The sequence below is a fragment of the Muntiacus reevesi genome, chromosome 2, assembly GCF_963930625.1.
Source record: "Muntiacus reevesi chromosome 2, mMunRee1.1, whole genome shotgun sequence".
In the NCBI taxonomy this organism is placed as follows: domain Eukaryota; kingdom Metazoa; phylum Chordata; class Mammalia; order Artiodactyla; family Cervidae; genus Muntiacus; species Muntiacus reevesi.
This window is the reverse complement of record NC_089250.1, coordinates 241939680-241959813: the sequence shown is the minus strand read 5'-3', so window position 1 is coordinate 241959813 and position 20134 is coordinate 241939680.

Below are 20134 nucleotides of genomic sequence, written 5' to 3'. Positions count from 1 at the left end.
TTAAGCTGGCCCTTAAGAAAACACTAATTTAGGAAAGGAAGACAGGACAGGCAAGATGGAAGAAGACTTGTATCCTCTAAAATCATAGTGCAAAAGTGTGGGTATGTGTGCACATTTTCTAAAGTGGTACAAAAGCTTTCAACACATTTTCAGAGTCATCACTAACTGCACCACTATATATATACAGTGGTATATATAGGTTTGTAAGGTATATATAAGTAGTAAGGAGAGGGAAGGAATTCTCAAGATAAGCATATATTTATTCCATTTATAAATTAGCAGGGATAAAATTAGCTCATAACACCCAACATCTTGAGTTTCTTTTAATACCCAACGTTTTAATCTATTTTGATATTAGTACTTGAGGAGGTAGATTGAAAGTCATCCCTTGGTGAAAATAATGTCTTATTCTTGATAACTACATTTTTTCTTTAAAACTTTTTTCACTTAGTTTTTGCTTTTCCATATAGATCTTTTGAAATAGACTCAACCCAAATCCCATAAAGGAGAATATCACACACACACACACACTGCTGTTAGTAAAACTAATGGATGTGGCAGAATTCCAGTAGAACTATTCAAAACCCTAAAGGATGATGCCATCAAGGTGTTGCATTCATTAAGTCAGCAAATCTGGAAGACCCAGCAGTGGTCACAGGACTGAAAAAGGTCAATCCTCATCCCAATTCCCAAGAAGGGTAGTACTAAAGAATGCCCTACCCTTCAGACAATTTGCACTCATCTGCCATGATAGTAATATCATGCTTAAAATCTTGCATGCTATGCTTCAGTATTATGTGAACCACAAACTTCCAGATGTCCAAGCTGGGTTTAGAAAAGGAAGAGGAACCAGAGATCAAATTGCCAACATTTCCTGGATAACAGAGAAAGCTAGGAGTTCCAGAGAGACATCTACCTCTGTTCCATCAACTACGCCAAAGCCTTGGACTGTGTGGATTATAATACACTGTGGAAAACTCTTAAAGAGAGGGGAATATCAGACCACCTTAGCTATCTCCCAAGAAACCTGTGTGTAGGTCAAGAAGCAGCAGTCAGAACCCTATACAGAACAATTGATTGGTTGAAGATTGAGACAGTAGTAACATAGGGCTCTCTGCTGTCACCGTGTTTGTTTAATCTGTTTGATGAGCACATCATGAGAAATGCTGGGCTGAATGAGTTACAAACTGGAATATCAAGATAGCAGGAGAAACATCAACAACCTCAGATATGTGGATGATATCACCCTAATGGCAGAAAGCTAAGAGAAACTAAAGAGCTTCCTGAGGGTGAAGGAGGAGAGTGAAAGAGCTGGCTTAAAACTAAATATTAAAAAAACTAAGATCATGGCATCCAGCTCTATTACTTCATGGCAAAGAGAAGGGGGGGAATGGTGGAAATAGTGACAGATAACCTCATGGGCTCTAAAAACACTGTGATGGTGACTGCAGCCATGAAAATAAGAAGACATTTGCTTCTTGGCAGGAAAGCTATGACAAACCTAGACAGTGTGTGAAAAAGCAGAGATGTTACTCTGCCAACAAAGGTCCATATAATCAAGGCAATGGTCTTCCCACTGAGAACTGGGTCATAAAGAAGGCAGAGCATGAAAGAATTGATGCCTTTGAACTGTAGTGCTGGAGAAGAGTCCTGAGAGTCCCTTGGATCAAACCAGTCAATCTTAAGGGAAGTCAACCCTGAATACTCCTTGGAAGGACTGATACTAAAGCTGAAAACCCAGTATTTTGGTTATCTGATGCGAACAGCTGACTCACAGGAAAAGTCCATGATGCTGGGAAAGACTGAGGGCAGAAGGAGAAGAGGGTGAGATGGCTGGATGGCATCACTGATGCAATGGATGTGAACTTGGGCAAACTTTGGAAATGGTAAGGGACAGAGAGACCTGGAGTGCTGCGGTCCATCCAGTCTCAAAGAGTCGGACAAGACTGAATGACTGAACAATACACACACACACACACCTATGTGTGTGTGTGTGTATGTGTGTGTGTGCGCATGCGCACACACAGTACGTGCACTGCAACAAAAGGTCTTATGTACTGCAACTAACATCTGATGTAGCCAAATAAATAAGTAAATATTAAAAATTTAGAACACTAAGATAAATATTATTTAATAACTTCTACACGATGACAGAGTTGAACATATCTCTGGAAATCTGCCTCCTAATTCCATTCCCTTTATACTATATTACCTGCCCTGAGGGCAAAGTTCCTTGGAGTTCAAGGGCTGGAATTACGGGTTCCTAATATACTTGAAGGTCACTACTTTAATGCTACTTCCATCATTTCACATTTCTTGCACCTACATTCCCTGTGCCTTCCCCCATTTCCTGGTCTTTTGCACTTTGCTCCTTCTCCGTTTGTTTTCTATTTCTTTTTTTATTTGTAAGAGCTCAAAAATTACTTAATATTTTTTACTGCAGTAAGAAGACTTAACATGATATCTAGCTTCTGAGCAAAATTTTCCATGTCCAGCACGGCATTGTTAAGCACAAGTACAATGCTCTACAGCAGATCTCTAGAGATCATTCATCTTGCAAAACCGAAACTTTACATTGGTTAAACAGCAACTCTCCCTAGCTTTTGACAACCACCCTTTTACTCACTGCCTCTGACTCTGACTATTTTAGATAGCTCATATAAGTGGAATCTTGTGGCATTTGTTCTTCTGTGAATGGTTTATTGCACTCAACACAGTGTCCTCCAGAGGCACCCATGTTGTTGCATATGGCAGGATTTCTTTCTTCCTTCAAGGCTGAGTAATATCCCATTGCAATAGCCCAAGGCTAGAGAAAATATAATACAGATATGTATTATATTTTTTTAGCCACTCATCCATTGATGGGCATTGAGGGGAAAATCACAATAATTAGCACTGCATTGTACTGGCATTAATGAAATCCATCTCTCATATAGATGGCTAAAGAAGAGTGGTACATATATATAAAATGGAATATTACTAACTCATAAAAAGGACTAAAACTGGCTCATTTGTAGAGATGTGGATGGACCTAGTGTCTGTCATATAGAGTGAAAGAAAGTAAGTCAGAAATAGAAAAATAAATACCATGTATTAACACATATATGTGGAATCTAGAAAAATGGTACAGACGAACCTATTTGCAGAGCAGAAATAGAGATAAAGATGGAGAGGACAGATGTGTGGACATGGAGTGGGGAAAGGGAAGCCTGGACGAACCGGGGTCTGGGACTGGCATACATACAGTACCTTGCATAAAAGAGCTAGCTCGTGGGCGCCTGCTGCATAGCACATGGAGCTCAGCTCGGTACTCTGATGACCTAGATGAGTGGGATGCAGGTAGGGTGGGAGGGAGGTCCGCGAGGGAGGACGTGTATGGATACATAGAGGTGATTCATTCCTTGTACAGCAGAGGCTAACACAGCACTGTCAAACAATTATACTCCAATAAAAACTGATATCCATCTCTTTTCTTACAGGAGATTTGACTCTTATTTCCCTTCTATTTCCCATGACCGTGCTATTTGATACCTGATAATTAAAAGCCATAAAGCAGATTTTTCCTTGTAAAATGTCTGTCCCTATACATACATCACTCCTTCATTTATAGGATTCTTGGAAACTAACATGATTAATCTCTTCACACATCAGATGTGGAATAGACTGCAGGTATTGTGTATTGTTTTGAACCAGAGAACTGAGTAACCAGAAGGGAGGAGATCTGATGGACCACTGAAGAATGTAATGGAGGCACAACTATTCATCTGTAAAGTGTCTCAAATACAATAAAGAGAAGTTGCCTCTTGACAATTTAATGATACAGAATAGAATAAGTTGGTAGAATTGTCATTTGCAAATGGAAAATCAGGGTTTATAAAAATATTATGTGATCTTGGTTATTATTCAGCTCTACTGTGAATTCACAAGATCTTTAGCACCCTGGGAATTCCAAATGCATATATTTTGTCAGTCTTCAAAAAAAATTCAGTTTTTATATTGATGTCTGTCAATATCTGGAACAGGATGTGAAAGTTTCTTCAATGTTTAGTTTATGAGTTTAACTATAGCTTCTTCTCAGATTTGCTTTTACACTTTCCCAAGGTGGAAAACAACTCTTGTATAAGCTTAAAGTACACATTATTCACATAGCCTGTCAAAAAATATTCCTTTGGCAGTGTTGATAGAAGAGTACAATTCTTCTTCTTCTTCTTTTTTTTTTTTTTTTTACCACTGTGAAGAGTGCTTACTACTTTTAGAATTTTACTTAATTTTCCCACAACAAGGACTAGATAAAATGACTCCATGTCTGACTGTGAGGATAAATGACCCTGGTTGATGCTTCTTGGGACACCCCTGAGAAGACAAGCATGGGGTCGTCCGGCACCATGTAGCAGCTAGATTAAAAGCTGAACATCCCAGGAGTTGGACTAGCCCTACAGTTGCCACGATATTAAGCTGCAGGTAAGGTAAGGTAAGGTGAGCAACTTGCCTGGGTTTGCAAGCATTTTCCACATTTGGTGCTGAATACCCCATGTGCTGGGAAGACACTCACTTCTGGACAAATTTAATACATAGAATGTCACTGACTTAAGATGATGCAAATGCAATGCTCATTCAACAGAAAACATACTAGGAATTTTGATCTTTTTCAAGCTGGTGATAGGTGGTACGATAATCTCTCATGATGCTGGGTAAGGCCTCTTGCTTGCAGTCAGCCAGGTGATCACAAGGGTAAACAAGCAGTATGCTCACCTTCCAACCATTCTGCTTTTCACATTCAGTACAATATTCAATTAATTACAGAAGATATCCAATATTTAACTATAAAATGAGCTTTGTGTTAGATGATTTTGTCCAATCATAGGCTAATGTAAGTGTCCTGAGCATATTTAAGGCAGGCAAGGCTAAGCTATCAGAGAAGGCAATGGCAACCCACTCCAGTACTCTTGCCTGGAAAATCCCAAGGACAGAGAAGCCTGGTAGGCTGCAGTCCATGGGGTCGCTAAGAGTTGGACATGACTGAGTGTCTTCACTTTCACTTTTCACTTTCATGTTTTGGAGAAGGAAATGGTAACCCACTCCAGTGTTCTTGCCTGGAGAATCCCAGGGACGGGGGGAGCCTCATGGGCTGCCGTCTATGGGGTCACACAGAGTCTAACATGACTGAAGCGACTTAGCAGCAGCAGCAGCAGCAAGCTAAGCTATGATGCTGGGTAAATTAGGAGTATTAAATTCATTCTCCACCTATGATATTTTCTACTTACAGTGAGTTTATTGGGGACATAACTCCACTGTAAGTCAAAGAATATTTATAAATGCATCCATGTTAATATGTTTGTACATATACATTTAACAGTCTGAAAGAATATAGAATAAATTGCAATTCTTATTCACAGTTGTTGGATTATACATTTCCTTTTGTTCTTTGATTGAGACAGAGGGAGAGGCCAAAAAGTGAACAATTTTTTAAAAAAGCAATGTTTTTTTAAAAATTCAACATTCTAAATGGTACAGTTTTGTGGCAAAGCTTATTTGCATCAGTGGTAGCATGAACATATTTGTAGTGAGAGTTTTTAGTGAGAATTTAGTCAATATTTACATATGTATTTTAATTGAGACTTTATGTGTACGTTTACTCAGCTTTAGCAAAGTCAAATCCAAAAGTAGTACAATTTCTGCATTATCTGGTCATACACTTTAACACAGGCCAATTTTGTTTGGTCAGCTTTTGGAATCTAATGACTACCAATTCTCACTTTCCATGTGGCCTTGCACAAATCAGTTTCCCCTTGGAATCTTGATTTCCTGTCCTTTAAAATATTGGAATGAGAGTAAATGGGTTTCAGAGTCTCAAATATGCCATTCTTTGTTTTTCTATTTTTGTGTAGAAACAAATTAGACAACCCTGCCTTTATACCATCCAAGAAAGGAGCAAGGAAGTGGCTCTGGGGAGGGATGGAAGCAAAGAAAATAATAAAGGCCCCATAAATCACGCATAATAGAATGTGCTGCAAAAAGGAATTGTGTTGCTCTGAAAGAGAAAACTGCCCTTAGTTGGGGCAGGATTTGACCTTTTATCCTTTGCCGCAACTTCGAGTCCCAAGTTCACATAATCCTTCTTCCTGTACTAGAACATTCTTAAAAATTGGTTAAGAAATGAGATTGTCACTGAGGTGTAGACGTGCCAGGGCTCCAAAGATTCCAAGAAATAAAACTGACTTGGCCCAAACCATGGACAGTGGTGGTTTGGAAAAGATTTACTGAAATTTGGTCTTAGGATATTTCTACAGGGCAGCACAAGTCCAATCCTTCTTTTCCTCAAGCCAAAATACAATGGGAGCACAGTCTGGGAGCACAGGAAGGGGAAAGGGTGAGGAGATTTCTGACACACGTGTGATTCTGCTTGTTGGGATATGCAGATCCCACACTGGAGTGGAGCGTTACTGCCGTTACGTGTCTGAAACGTTTATTTGCTATTTCATTATGTGACAAACACTTGTGGAACATCTATTATGTTCCAGATAATGTGGCAAGCACCAAAGATGCAGATACCATGAAAGAAATTGAAAAACTGATGGCAGAAGAAAAGAAACTAATGAGTATTATCACACTGATATGTTGTGAACATCAGGATAAACATAAATTTTTGAGTTAAAAATTTGGGGAAAAAGTTTGGAGGGAAGAAGAGTTTTGGCCAGAAATAATTATTTGGCAGTGTTTCAAGGGAGAAAAGATCTACAGTGCACACCATACTGGAAAACTGGAGCTGGTAGTCAACCCAGGCAATTTTTTCCAGAATTCATGTCCTTAATCACTCTGCTATGATGCTTCATAACCATCAGTAGCTGTCATTTTCTAACGGTAATAATAACAATAACTAAAATGTATTGAGCATTTACATGTATACTCACACTTAATTATCACATTTAATCCTCATTACAATTTTATGATGTAGGCACTATTTTAAATTTTATTTTACAAATGGAAAACAAATTAAGAAAGATTAAATAACTTGTCCAAGGGTCACCAGAGCTCAAAGTCACAAATCCAGGATCCCAGCCCAGTTCTGATTAACATTAGGAACGATGCTTTTAATAACAACTTATATTATGCTGCTGGCTTGTCACATAAGCCATTTCCCCTCATAATCTATGCCTCCTTCCCTCCTAGTGAGTATATATATGTCTGGTAGATGTTTCAAATTCTGATTTTTCAAATGAGCCAACATCTTTATATGAAAACATTAGTTCATAATTTATAGTTTGTTTATGCTATTATGAATTATGCTACTTTAATGAAAGCACATTTTGTTTTGACTTTTTATAAAGTATTCTGTGAATGGAAACTTTGCAAACTGTTCACATATACACACAAGTCCATTTGCTTTGAATCAAGACTACAAGAGGGCTGACACAGGTCACTGTGAAGAGGTCAGGAATCGATAGTCTTTTATTTGCAATCCACAGTTACCACATATAACACGGAAGACTGCCTCATGTCCCCTGATCAACCCATCACTATTCCCCGGAATAATTTATGTCCTTCGACCTTCATCTTAGACCTTCCTTAACATTTTCCAAAGAAGACTTTCCTGATACTTATTGTTACTTGTTTAGTTTCCATCTTCCCCACCTAACTAAACACTTCATTAGGGCACAAGCTTTATCTGACTTGTTCCCAGCTGTATTTCCAACATTCAACAGTGTATGATACCCTTACAATATGCTTTAAATCCAACCATGACTCTTCCCTTTCACATCATCATGATTTCTCATTGTCTGCAATTCTACTCTTATTCCTTAACAAACACAGAGTATCCCACAGAGTATCCGGAGGGAATTTTTTTTTTAATTTTTTATTTGTCAGTGGGTTTTGTCATACATTGATATGAATCAGCCATAGAGTTACACGTATTCCCCATCCCGATCCCCCCTCCCACCTCCCTCTCCACCCGACTCCTCTGGGTCCTCCCAGTGCACCAGGCCTGAGCACTTGTCTCATGCATCCCACCTGGGCTGGTAGTCTGTTTCACCATAGATAATATACATGCTGTTCTTTTGAAACATCCCACCCTCACCTTCTCCCACAGAGTTCAAAAGTCTGTTCTGTACTTCTGTGTCTCTTTTTCTGTTTTGCATATAGGGTTATCATTACCATCTTTCTAAATTCCATATATATGTGTTAGTATGCTGTAATGTTCTTTATCTTTCTGGCTTACTTCACTCTGTATAATGGGCTCCAGTTTCATCCATCTCATTAGAACTGATTCAAATGTATTCTTTTTAATGGCTGAGTAATATTCTATGGTGTGTATGTACCACAGCTTCCTTATCCATTCATCTGCTGATGGGCATCTAGGTTGCTTCCATGTCCTCGCTATTATAAACAGTGCTGCAATGAACACTGGGGTGCACGTGTCTCTTTCAGATCTGGATTCCTCAGTGTGTATGCCCAGAAGTGGTATTGCTGGGTCATATGGCAGTTCTATTTCCAGTTTTTTAAGAAATCTCCACACTGTTTTTGATAGCAGCTGTACTAGTTTGCATTCCCACTAACAGTGTAAGAGGGTTCCCTTTTCTCCACACCCTCTCCAGCATTTATTGCTTGTAGACTTTTGGAGGGAATTTTTAAAAGCATAAAGCAGATCATACCACTCCCTAAAAGCCTCTAGTGACTTCCATTTGTACTTGGCATAAACCCAAGCTTTGCAAGCTATCTTAAGCAGAAAGATCATTTTGTCCTCTTCAACTTCACATCCTGCACTGTCACCTTCTTTACACAATGCTCCAGCCATGTTGATTCCTCAAAGAAACCAAGGCTATGTTCTCATTTCCAAACATTTGATCCTACTATGTGTAATTAAATATTCTTCTTCCTGACCTTCACTTGAATGGGTATCTCTCACCATACAGGGCATACAGTATAGTACACCTCTCGAGTGGTCTTCTCTGATAATCCTTTCTAGACTCCCTACCCCCTTGTTCAGTTCATCTTATTTACATCATACATGTCTTATTAACTAAGAAAATAAGATGATTTTGATAGTGATATTTCATTTCACCAGAATGTATACTGAGAACAGAAAATCTGACTACCTTCTTCTGAGCACTTAAAGAGTTCAAGGGTTAATAGTGCCTAACAAATAGCAAATAAATATTAAAATGTTGATGGACTTATTGAAGCATGAATATAAGTATATTCTAGAAGTATGTTCATATGAAGTACCATTGATAAAAAAAAAGACCAGGTGGATAAGTGGACCTCAGGTCACATTTGGCTTCAGATGTTTACTATGTCTTTTGCAGGGGTGATGAGGAGTACTACCTCTTTGCCTATATTCTGTTGCTCTACATGGACATGCAATATCAGTTAGTTTTAATCATATTTTCTCTCCTAGAAATGAATATTTGAATTGAGTACACAGTTACAAGAGGCAACTAGAACAATATATTTGAAGGAAATAAAAGTGGCAGAAGCTCACAATCTGAGATTTCCTCAGCTAGCAGTGTCTTCTTTCTTATGCCCAACATACTCAATGCATGTCTTTTACCTGTGGAAGCTTATCAGAGTTGTTTTCTGTTGCTAAGAACCATAAGACTGCCATATCATGAGAAAAGCACGACCTCAAGAGTTTTAGGTGAAGCAGAGGAATTGAAAGATCACAAAAGTTGAGTTGGGATAACAGGCGGACTGTTGAAATTGTGTCAGTGGTCTTTCAATGACTCTAGTAGATGCTGAGATAGTTTAAGTAGGATCTGTACTTCTGCGGGCAAACAAGGTTTATTTTAAAGGGCATAAAGTGATGGACAATAGGAGGCATGAGTGGCCTCCAATTAGTGTATCAGGTGTACTATAATTTTTTTTTTTTTGGAAAGCAAAAAAATGAAACTATGAAAAATAAATCTCTTTTTAAAGTTTCTCATGATTTCCTATTGTTTTGTATCATCCTTACACTTTAAATAATGCTTCTGAGTAAGTTTTTCCTAAGATCTCCTATTTACATTTTATATAGTCAAAGAATGCAAATATCTCTAATGTGCCCCTTTAAAAATGTATGATCCACAATCAAAATGAGCTTGCTTGGAACGCATATCAGACTTCTCTTCTTCTTGATAAGTCCGTGTTTCCCCAAAGTCTCTATGACTTGGGTCAATTGATTATTGACACTTAATATCTTCACTCTTCAGATGGGGATTTGATATAAGCAGAGCCTACTTAGAACAAAGGCAGTTTCATTATGCTGGATAATTACATTTTTGGATATAATTGTCTCCACTGGGATCTCATGAAAACCTAAAGCAACAGAATTATTAAAAGGCTATGGATAGCCTTCTATTAATCAAGATGGTTTTTAATAGAGAAAATTTCTATAATAAAAGTAAATGCTTCCTTGTATCATATGTAACTATGAAACAATGATTTTCCTACTCGCATTCATTTACTCCCTTCCAGCTGTATTGTGTTTAATTACAGCCCAGGTAGCAGTTTAACCCTATTAAAGCTATTAATATCAGTAGGCAATTAAAATTCACTTAACAGATAAGAGTTCCCTTTATATGCTTGCCTCTCTCCTAATTATAACATGGGAGACAACAGGCCTTCACCATCAATATAAGTAATATTTGTATAGTGTTTTCTGGTTTACAATGTGCATTCACTTCTATTTACTCACATAATTCTCTCCTAAACTCTGTGCTAAATATCAGTATCTCCATTTTGAAAGCAAACAAAATAGGGCTCAGAAGTTACAGGATCATGTAGTCATCAAGAGAAAGAAGCGAAGCTTACAGTGTCTCAAAGTCCACCTTATTTCCCCCAAATCATAGGAAAGCTATGGCCATAAGGCTAAATTGTATTTAGGGAGAGAAAAAGAGTGGTCAACAAGCCAACTCCTCTTCCTCCACTCTGGAAAAATAAGTTGCTATTTCTCATTAAAAAAGTTAATCCATTGTCCTTGTAGAAATCTCATACTCATGTCCCATCAGTAAATAGTCATCTCCAAATAGACCTAGAGTCTTAAATTTTATCTCATTTTATTCTTGTTACTATTACTATTTTTTATAAGTAGGTGAAATCCTAACAGGTGAGTATTTTCTCACAATAATCAGATACAATGATGAGTGTCTTATGCCCACATGACTGACAGGTAGATGAAACCAGGGAAGCACGTTAGTATACCCCACTCAATCATACCATTTCAAATCTCCAAGCTGACTTGCAGCACACAGCAGCTTCTAGTGGTTCATGGAAGCAGAACAGTAATCCTGAATGTGATAAATAGGTTGTTTGGTCAAAATATTGACAACCTAATTGAAAAATATATATCCTACTGTTTCACTGTTTGCTAGTCAGTGAAATGAGACAGAAACCCCAAGGAATCACAGAAGGCTTCATATGACCTGCCACTTTGACTTATGTAACTGCATTACCCCAGTGAATGAAAGACCTTGTTTATTTTTAGTTTCTTATTTTTCCCATCAACTTGGTCTATGAGACAACTGTAAACAACAAATGTTGAGAAGACAAAAAAAGTTGTTAAAACTTTCTTGGCACAAGTCTTCATATAGGTTCTTTTTAAAGAGACAGGAAAGAAAATTGTTGGTGCATCTTTACCTCTCCCAAAATCCACATGAAGGAACAGGGGACATTTCCACGGTTGGAAATAAAGTATTGAAGCTGCTAGTGAAGAAAATTAAGGTTGTTTAAGAGAATGGGACCTTGGAATGTCCTTCACATTCTGATTGATTCATGATTAACATCTATATCTGTGTATATTGCAAAAGTGAAATTTATTGACCAGACTACTTGGTCATTCTAAACCATGTATTGAGCACTTTAGAGAAAGTAGTGGAGAGATTCACACCTGAAGGAAAATGAGAGGCAGTAATAGTGAGTGCCTATGAAATCTTGCTACTCAAAGTGGGCTTCACAGAGGAGCCACACAGACACATTATTTAATTTCTCTAAGCCAGTCATCCCCAATGATGGGGAGCTCATGCATGATGATCTGAGGTGGAGCTGAAAAAAATAAAGTACACAGTAAATGTAACACTCTTGAATCATCTTGAATCCACTCCGACCCCCAGCCCCAGTTCATGGAAAAATTGTCTTTCATGAAACCAGTCCCTGATGCCAAAAATGTTAGGGACCACTGCTCTAAGCTACAGAAAGGAAAACTGAAAACTCAGTTGTGTCTGACTCTTTGTGACCCCATGGACTATACAATAGTCCATGGAATTCTCCAGGCCAGAATACTGGAGTGGATAGTGTTCCCTTCTCCAGGAGATCTTCCCAACCCAGGGATTGAACTCAGGTCTCCCGCATTGCGGGCAGATTCTTTACCAGCTGAGCCACACGGAAGCCCAAGAATATTGGAGTGGGTAGCATATTCCTTCTCCAGCAGATCTTCCTGACCCAGGAATCGAGCCGGGGTCTCCTGAAACTCTAAGCTATAGTTTTCTTCTATTAACCTGGAATAAATCATATTTAAGTCTTGTCATCAGACAAACACAAATACATCAGTCCTCGTATATCATCATGTTCAACACTTTCAATCTTTAACTCATGCCTAACTAACCCTACACCTGACACGATTTTATAACCACATTACTACTGTATCTTAAATTAATACTCTTAAATTCCGTTTGGGCATAGCTTGCAATTCTTCCCCCAAACTTCTTGCCATTATATCTTTTGTTGTTTAGTCACCAAGGTGTGTCCGACTCTTTGTGAACCCATGGACTGCAGCACGCCAGGCTTCCCTGTCTATCATCAACTCTCAGAGCTCACTCAAACTCATGTCCATTGAGTCAGTGATGTCATCCAACCATCTCATCCTCTGTCGTCCCCTTCTAATCCTGCCTTCAATCTTTTCCAGCACCAGGGTCTTTTCCAATGAGTCAGTCCTTCGCATCAGGTGGCCAAAGTATTGGAGTTTCAGCTTCAGCATCAGTCCTTCTAATGAATATTTAGGACTGATTTCCTTTAGGATGGACTGGTTGGATCTCCTTGCAGTCCAGGGGGCTCTCAAGAGTCTTCTCCAACACCACAGTTCAAAAGCATCAATTCTTTGGTGCTCAGCTTTCTTTATAGTCAAACTCTCACATCCATATATAAATACCGGAAAAACCAAAGCTTTGACTAGACAGACATTTGTTGGCTTAGAGATTACTAAAATATTCATTGTTCTGTCTTTTAATTATTAATAAAAGTACCTGAGTTTTTAATGAAACTAATGTGCTTAATTAAGATAAAGGAAAATAAAACCAAATGCATAAAAATACTACATTTGAAAGCAATTTCATGAAAGTCCTTTTTGCAACTTCTGTTTCCATCAGATTGTCCAGAACCATGACATATGCTCCTGCTAAACTGAATAGAGGATGGAGATGTGAAACAGCAGATGCAACAGTCAGTGTATACCGTTATCTTTGCTCCATTAACTGATACAAATGTTTTCAACTTTTTCTTGAGTAAATAAAAAAAAAAGCATTACATACATTTTTCCACAATAAAAAAGACAATATAATCAAAGTAAAAAAAAAAAAAAAAAAAAGTACCTGCAGCATTGGAACTTGAAGCCCTCTGAAGAGAAATTGTATTTTTTTTTTTTTTAAGAGAAGACAATATAAAGAAGAGAGAAGGCTTTCAGAAAGAATATATTTCCCTCTTTCTCCCACATCCTGTATAGAACGTGGGTATGATGCCTGGAAACACATCATTCTTTGCTTTTTTTCAGGGCGGTATATTTGCTTTCGGGCTTCCCTGGTGGCTCAGAGGTAAAGAATCCGCCTGCCAATACAGGAGACACAGGTTCGATCCCTAGGTGAGAAGACCCCTTGGAGAAGGAAATAGTAATCCACTCTGCTATTCTCGCCTGGGAAATTCCATGGACAGAGGAGCCTGGCGGGCCACAGTCTGTGGGGTCGCACAGAGTCGGACACGACTGAGTGACTAAATAACAACAGTTACTTTACAATGTTGTGTTAGTTTCTGCTGCACAATGAAGTGAATCAGCTATACGGATACATAGATGCCCTCTTTTTTGGACCTCCCGTGACCTCCATTCCATCCACCTAGGTCATCAGAGAGCATCCATCTGAGCTCCCTGTACTATACCGGAGGTTCCCAATAGATGTCTGTTTTACAAGTAGCAGTGCACATACCTCAGTCCCAATCTCCCAATTCAGTCCCCACCCTGTGTCCACACATCCATTCTCTCCGTCTGTGTCTCCATTCCTGCTCTGAAAATAGGTTCATCCATACCATTTTTCTAGTTTTACTGTGATCAACTAAAGTGAGGGGAATTTCAATTAAGTTGCAGAAATGCCAAACCTTACTGACCTTGGTTGGTGAACCAATGATAGCAGACACACATTTGGAATGAATGTTGTAAGACCAATAGGCCCTTATTTATTGAAGCTGCCAGTTCTTGAAGTTGTAATCATTCCTAATGAATACACTTAGTTATTCGGGCTGTGCTGGATCCCTAACAAACTTCTGTTTCCAGAAACAAGTTCCAGTCTCTTTGATACAACCCTTAAGTTGGTTAATCTTTTTTCTTTAAAGTCTCTGAATTGAGATGCCTATCTCTTCCCAGCTGCAATTCACAGAGCCCAAATAAGTAAGGAAACAGATATGATTGTTTGTTTAACAGAGGACATCTTCAGAGTAGGCTGATTGTCATAGGAGAGGACCGAATAGGTCACCAAATCTTAGAGCCTGATATTAGGAAGGCCTCTGTGGTTACCTGATCCAGTGTGTCCCAACCTGATAACATAAGTATCAACCCTGAGTATCATAAGGTGTTGGGGGGGAAGACAGGTAAGGAAGGAGGGAAAGATAAATATTTCCTGGCTTCTCTCCAAAACAATAGAATTCATGATAGGAGGAAAGGCAATCTGAAAGAATAAAACACACATTTATTTTTATAGAAACTTCTCCAATGGGGTCAGTAATTTCCAAGATCAATCTGACAGTTGAAGGAACTTACGCCCAAATAAGGGAATTGACAAAACCTTTGGGGTCAAAGTGATTGATGGCAGAATCAACGTTACAAACCTATATCCAGGTTACCTATCTCAGATTTATTCCACTGAGCACCTGCCTGGTGAGGTTTTTGGAGATATTTCTTTCTGGTTCCTTCTCTGTGAGGTAACTGAAAACTAAGTATTGGAGTCTTATTTGCACATCTCCCGTGCATATCTTATATGCATACAATAAGATCCGTTTTTTTTTTCTTGGTTCACCTATTAACAGAAAGTGAGGTGAGGAGGGGGAAATGCAGGAAATGTTAAGACCCACTATGTGAGGTATGTGAACATGAAAGTCGCTCAGTAGTGTCTGACCGTTTATGACCCCATGGACTATACAGTCCATGGAATTTTCCAGGCCAGAAAACTGGAGTGGGTAGCCTTTACCTTCTCCAGGGCATCTTCCCAACCCAGGGATTGAATCCATGTTTGTAGACATCATTAAATTTCTTCTTAGTTGAGCAAAGTAAGACTCAGTCAGTTCAGGAAAATTATCTAAATTCACAAAGCTGGAAAGCAGCAGAGCAAGGATTACAAATAACCTGAATGCCTTCAACCTTTTGTTGCTTTGTCAATATTGTGAAGTTACTAATGAAGGACATGGCCTGGTGCACACATTGTTTGAACAAATATAGGACTACTGAAATTGGGATATGAAATCCAAACCAGCCTTCGTATTCTTTACTTGAAGATCCCTCAAAGCAAACTGAAGACTACGTGTCAGAGCTAGATATTAGAGTTAGTTATGTCCAAGTAAGAAATCATATACTGATTTGCTTAACATTTGCACTGAGCTTGCAAAAAGCAGAACCTCCATAATGATACTGTTTTCACGGTCTATATTTTGGGTTTTCTTTCATATCCTCCCCTAAAAGGCAGCCCACAGTTCTCCTAACTGTGTTGAATGTATGTCAAAAGCAAGAAGATGAGAAAAGACAGTATACCTTGGAGTACTGATTCCAGATTCTTTCCAAATGAAAATGGTCAAATAAGAATTTCTAGACAGAACATTTTTGCAGGGGTAGGGACAAGACACGATAGTCAATTAAGATAAATATTTTTCTAAGCCCAGTTCTGCCAGTGTTACATAACTGTCAGTCCTTTCTACTCTTCCATAGAATCAGAGAATTATTTGATGAATAAATTTTGATTTCCCAGCTCTCAAAGAGAAAGTCAAACTGTGATTTCACAAGGCCTACAAGAGGATGTAATTTACAAAGTCACAGGAGGGCACATTCTCTAGTTTGGAATGATGAAGCAGAACCTAATCAGAGTCCCTAGTCCGGCTCCTACCCTCATAAAACTCTACAGCAGCAAAAACATTAAAAAGTGAATCAGATTCAAGTCTTCTTCTCAAAACCCTTCATTGGTTTTCCATCATTAATATTGAATCCATACTCCTTGCAATGGTCTGCAGTGTATAACAATTTGGCCTTGAAGCCTTCCTTGCTCTCTGGTCTAATCCCATCTGCCTTTTTATGCCCCAGTAAACTCACTTTCTTTTCTCCAACACAATGAATTGGTTCTGTCTCAGAGCCCCTCACTATTCTCCCTTCCAGGAAAGCTCTTCCCATGTCTCTCCCTGGGTGGTTCCTCCTGCTCAGGTCTCTGGCCCTAAGTTCCTGCCTCAGGGAGACCATCTCTGTCCACCTAACATCTTCCCCCCTTTAAAAAAAATCTGAGAAAATATACTTAACATAAAATCACCATCTTACCCAAATTTTAATATATAGTTTATAAGTGTGAAGTATATTCATGAGAAATATATTCACATACTTGTGGAACCAGTGTCCAGAATATTTTCATCTTGCAAAACTGAACCTCTGTGTCCACTAAACAACTTCTTATTTCTCTCTCTTCAGTCCCTTGTAACCACCACTATACTTTCCGTTTCTGTGAGTTTGACTACTCTAGGTACCTCATACAAGTGGAATCATACAGTTATTTGTCTTTTGGGGATTGGAATATTTCCCTTAGCATTAGTCCTCAAAGTTCATGCATATTGTAGCATGTGTCATAATTTCCTTCTGCTTTAGGTTGAATAATATTCCATTGTATCTATTTATATATAATATATATATATATATATATATCTCACATTTTGCTTACCCATTCATCTGTTGATAGACATCTGGGTTACTTTTACCTTTTGGCTTTTATACAGAATGCAGCTATGAATATGGGTACACAATAGATATACCAAATATCTATTGGTAGGTCTAATTTTTTGAGGAATTGTTTTCTACTATGGTAGCACCATTTTATGTCAATGCCAACAGTGCACAAGTGTTTCAATTTCTCCACATCTTTGCCAACACTTGCTATTTTCTATTTTTGCTATAGCAGTCATTCTAGTGAATGTAAAGTGATATTATGATTTTGATTTTGATTTCCCTAGTGATTAGTGATGTTGAGTGTTTTTTTATTTCTGTGTTAAAGATTGATATGTTTTCTTTGGCAAAATGTCTACTTAAGTCCTTTTTAATGATTTCATGACAGTCTGCATCTAATACTGGTAAATGTAGGTTGTTCACAGTGTTTTTTTTTTTATAATTATTGATTCAATAATACCATCATACATAAGTAATGGTTGGCAATTCTGATGTTCCCCCTAGGAAAAAAAAATCTGGGGGAGAATTACAAATATTAGATCAAGATGTACAGATATTTTATAAGATTTTTTATAAAATTTTATATCTGTAATATGTAAATAGCTCTTACAAATAAATAAGAAGCAGGTGGGAATCCAATTAAAAATTGATAAGGGACAGATAATTAACAAAGAAGAAGTAATCAATAAGTCTAATGAGGTAAAAATGTTTTGACCTCGTTAGCAATCAAGGAAGTGCAAATTAAAACAGTGGAAAGTTATTTGCAACTAGTCGAATTGTAACCTTTTCCTAAAAAGCACTGTTGCTATTGATAAGATGTGAAGAAACTGGCACACATATACACTGCTGGTAGACTGTAACTACTTGTGGTTTTCCTAAGAATTATTTGACAGTGTATATCAAAAGCCTTTAAAACCACCCTTGGACCCAATAATATCACTTATAGAAATATAGTCTCAGGATTTAATGATAATTATAGCTGTTTACAAAACTTTGCTATAACAAAGTTTTGATAAGAGGAAAACACTGGAAATGATGGTGACTGATTAATTAAAACATGGTCCATCCAAAGCAAGGAGACCCTGCAGTATGTCACAAAGATTTTGATTCATATTTCCAACAACTTTCCAGAAGTGATGCACCAATTTGCACTCCCACTAGCAGGTTATAAAATAAATGCCTCAACTTTAAGGACACAATAGTAGGATGTTATGTACAAAGCTGAAAAAAAAAAAAAAAAGTAGTTCCTAACTTAAGAGATAATGAAATGCCATCCCATCTTACCCTAACTCAGTAGAATGTTTGCCATTTCCTTTTTGCAAATTGCCTTTATTCACTCAGATAATGGGCAAAATGTGGTGTTATGACACCTCTGAAGTTCACATATTAGTCTGTTCTGTGCTTGTTATCATTATTTAGACACAGTTTTGAAAGCAAATACAGGGGTTCAAACCCACCATCATCTGGAGACAGTAATGACTGATACCTTCTCAACTGAGCATGTTTTCTGTCTAGTCTTGGAACAGGACAAAGCCAAAGAGACTGATTCTGAGACAATTTTGAGAGAATATGAGATTACTGATTGTCTTTGGCAACTTAAGACTCAAATTTTGGGTCTGCAGTGTGCTCTCAAATATTGTTCTAGAATTTCCTATGGCATTATGAAGGGGATTAAAAACCAGCCATGGACATGACAGTGATATTAAATGTAACCTATCTCATAATGTCTATAAAAATAATTCATGGCCATTTCACTATTCTCTGGGTTGTCATAATGCCTTATGCAGCAGTTGGTTTGCAGCCAAGGCAATAAAGAGCTCTATTCACTTCATTTCTTCATATGTAAAATGTGAATACTGAACTGCATTTGCAATTCTCAAACTGAGTTCCTTAAAGTCACAAGGGGTGATGCAGTGGAGTAGGTTATTCTATTTTGGGGGGAGTGGGGGATAATCTATATAAGATCCCATAAACTGTATAATCCTTTTTCAAAAACAGCAATAACCTTGGAAAGTACTAGACTAGCCTCTTTCTAACTCCTTTCCCTTCCACACTTCATTACATGTAGCAGTGGTTAATGTTCATGATAGCACAGGCAATAGAGAAAAGACAAATTTCTTATTATTCACATTTTTTTCTTCCTTTTAACTGCTGATATGTATTTTCATGATACTTATGTCACCTATATAACTTACAGATATGTCAGCTGGAGTTTTCTAGAGCCTTTCAAATAGATATCATTAAATCCACTCTTCAATCCCAATGGGAATCCAAAGCCCTCTGGTAGGCAGACTTCAGCCAACAAATGCTGGATGGAGAGCAAGGGAGAGTAGAGAGTTGCCATCCCCTGATGACTCTGGTTCTGAACCAGCATCTGTGTGTGCTGTCTCTGTTCTGAAAAGTATTAGATGAAATCATTTTCTTGGATACCTTAGAAATCTTGTTTCACAGAAGGCACTGTGTAGTATAGTTTATTTTATAAAATACAGAAGAATGGGCTTCTGCTGGGATTGTGGGAATTGGAGTATAATAGGAAATCGGCTTAATCACAACCACAACAATTAAAAATGCACATTAAATTTCTGGCCTTTAAAAGAGGCCATGGGAAAAAAAAACACTATTTTTTGGTCATAACTGCCTATTTCATATTCTCTCGAGATCACTTTCCTTCACTCTTTTTCCTCATTTCTCTTCTTTCTTCACTCACATGTGGACTGCCAGGGAGTTAGTAGCTCTTCTTACTAAATAAGGAAGAATCATTCATTTCCCCTGCATTTGTCACACTGCAATCCAGTCCATCCTGAAGGAGATAAGTCCTGGGTATTCACTGGAAGGACTGATGCTAAAGCTGAAACTCCAATACTTTGACCACCTCATGAGAAGAGTTGACTCATTGGAAAAGACCCTGATGCTGGGAGGGATTGGGGGAAGGAGGAGAAGCGGACGACAGAGGATGAGATGGCTGGATGGCATCACCAGCTCAATGGGCTT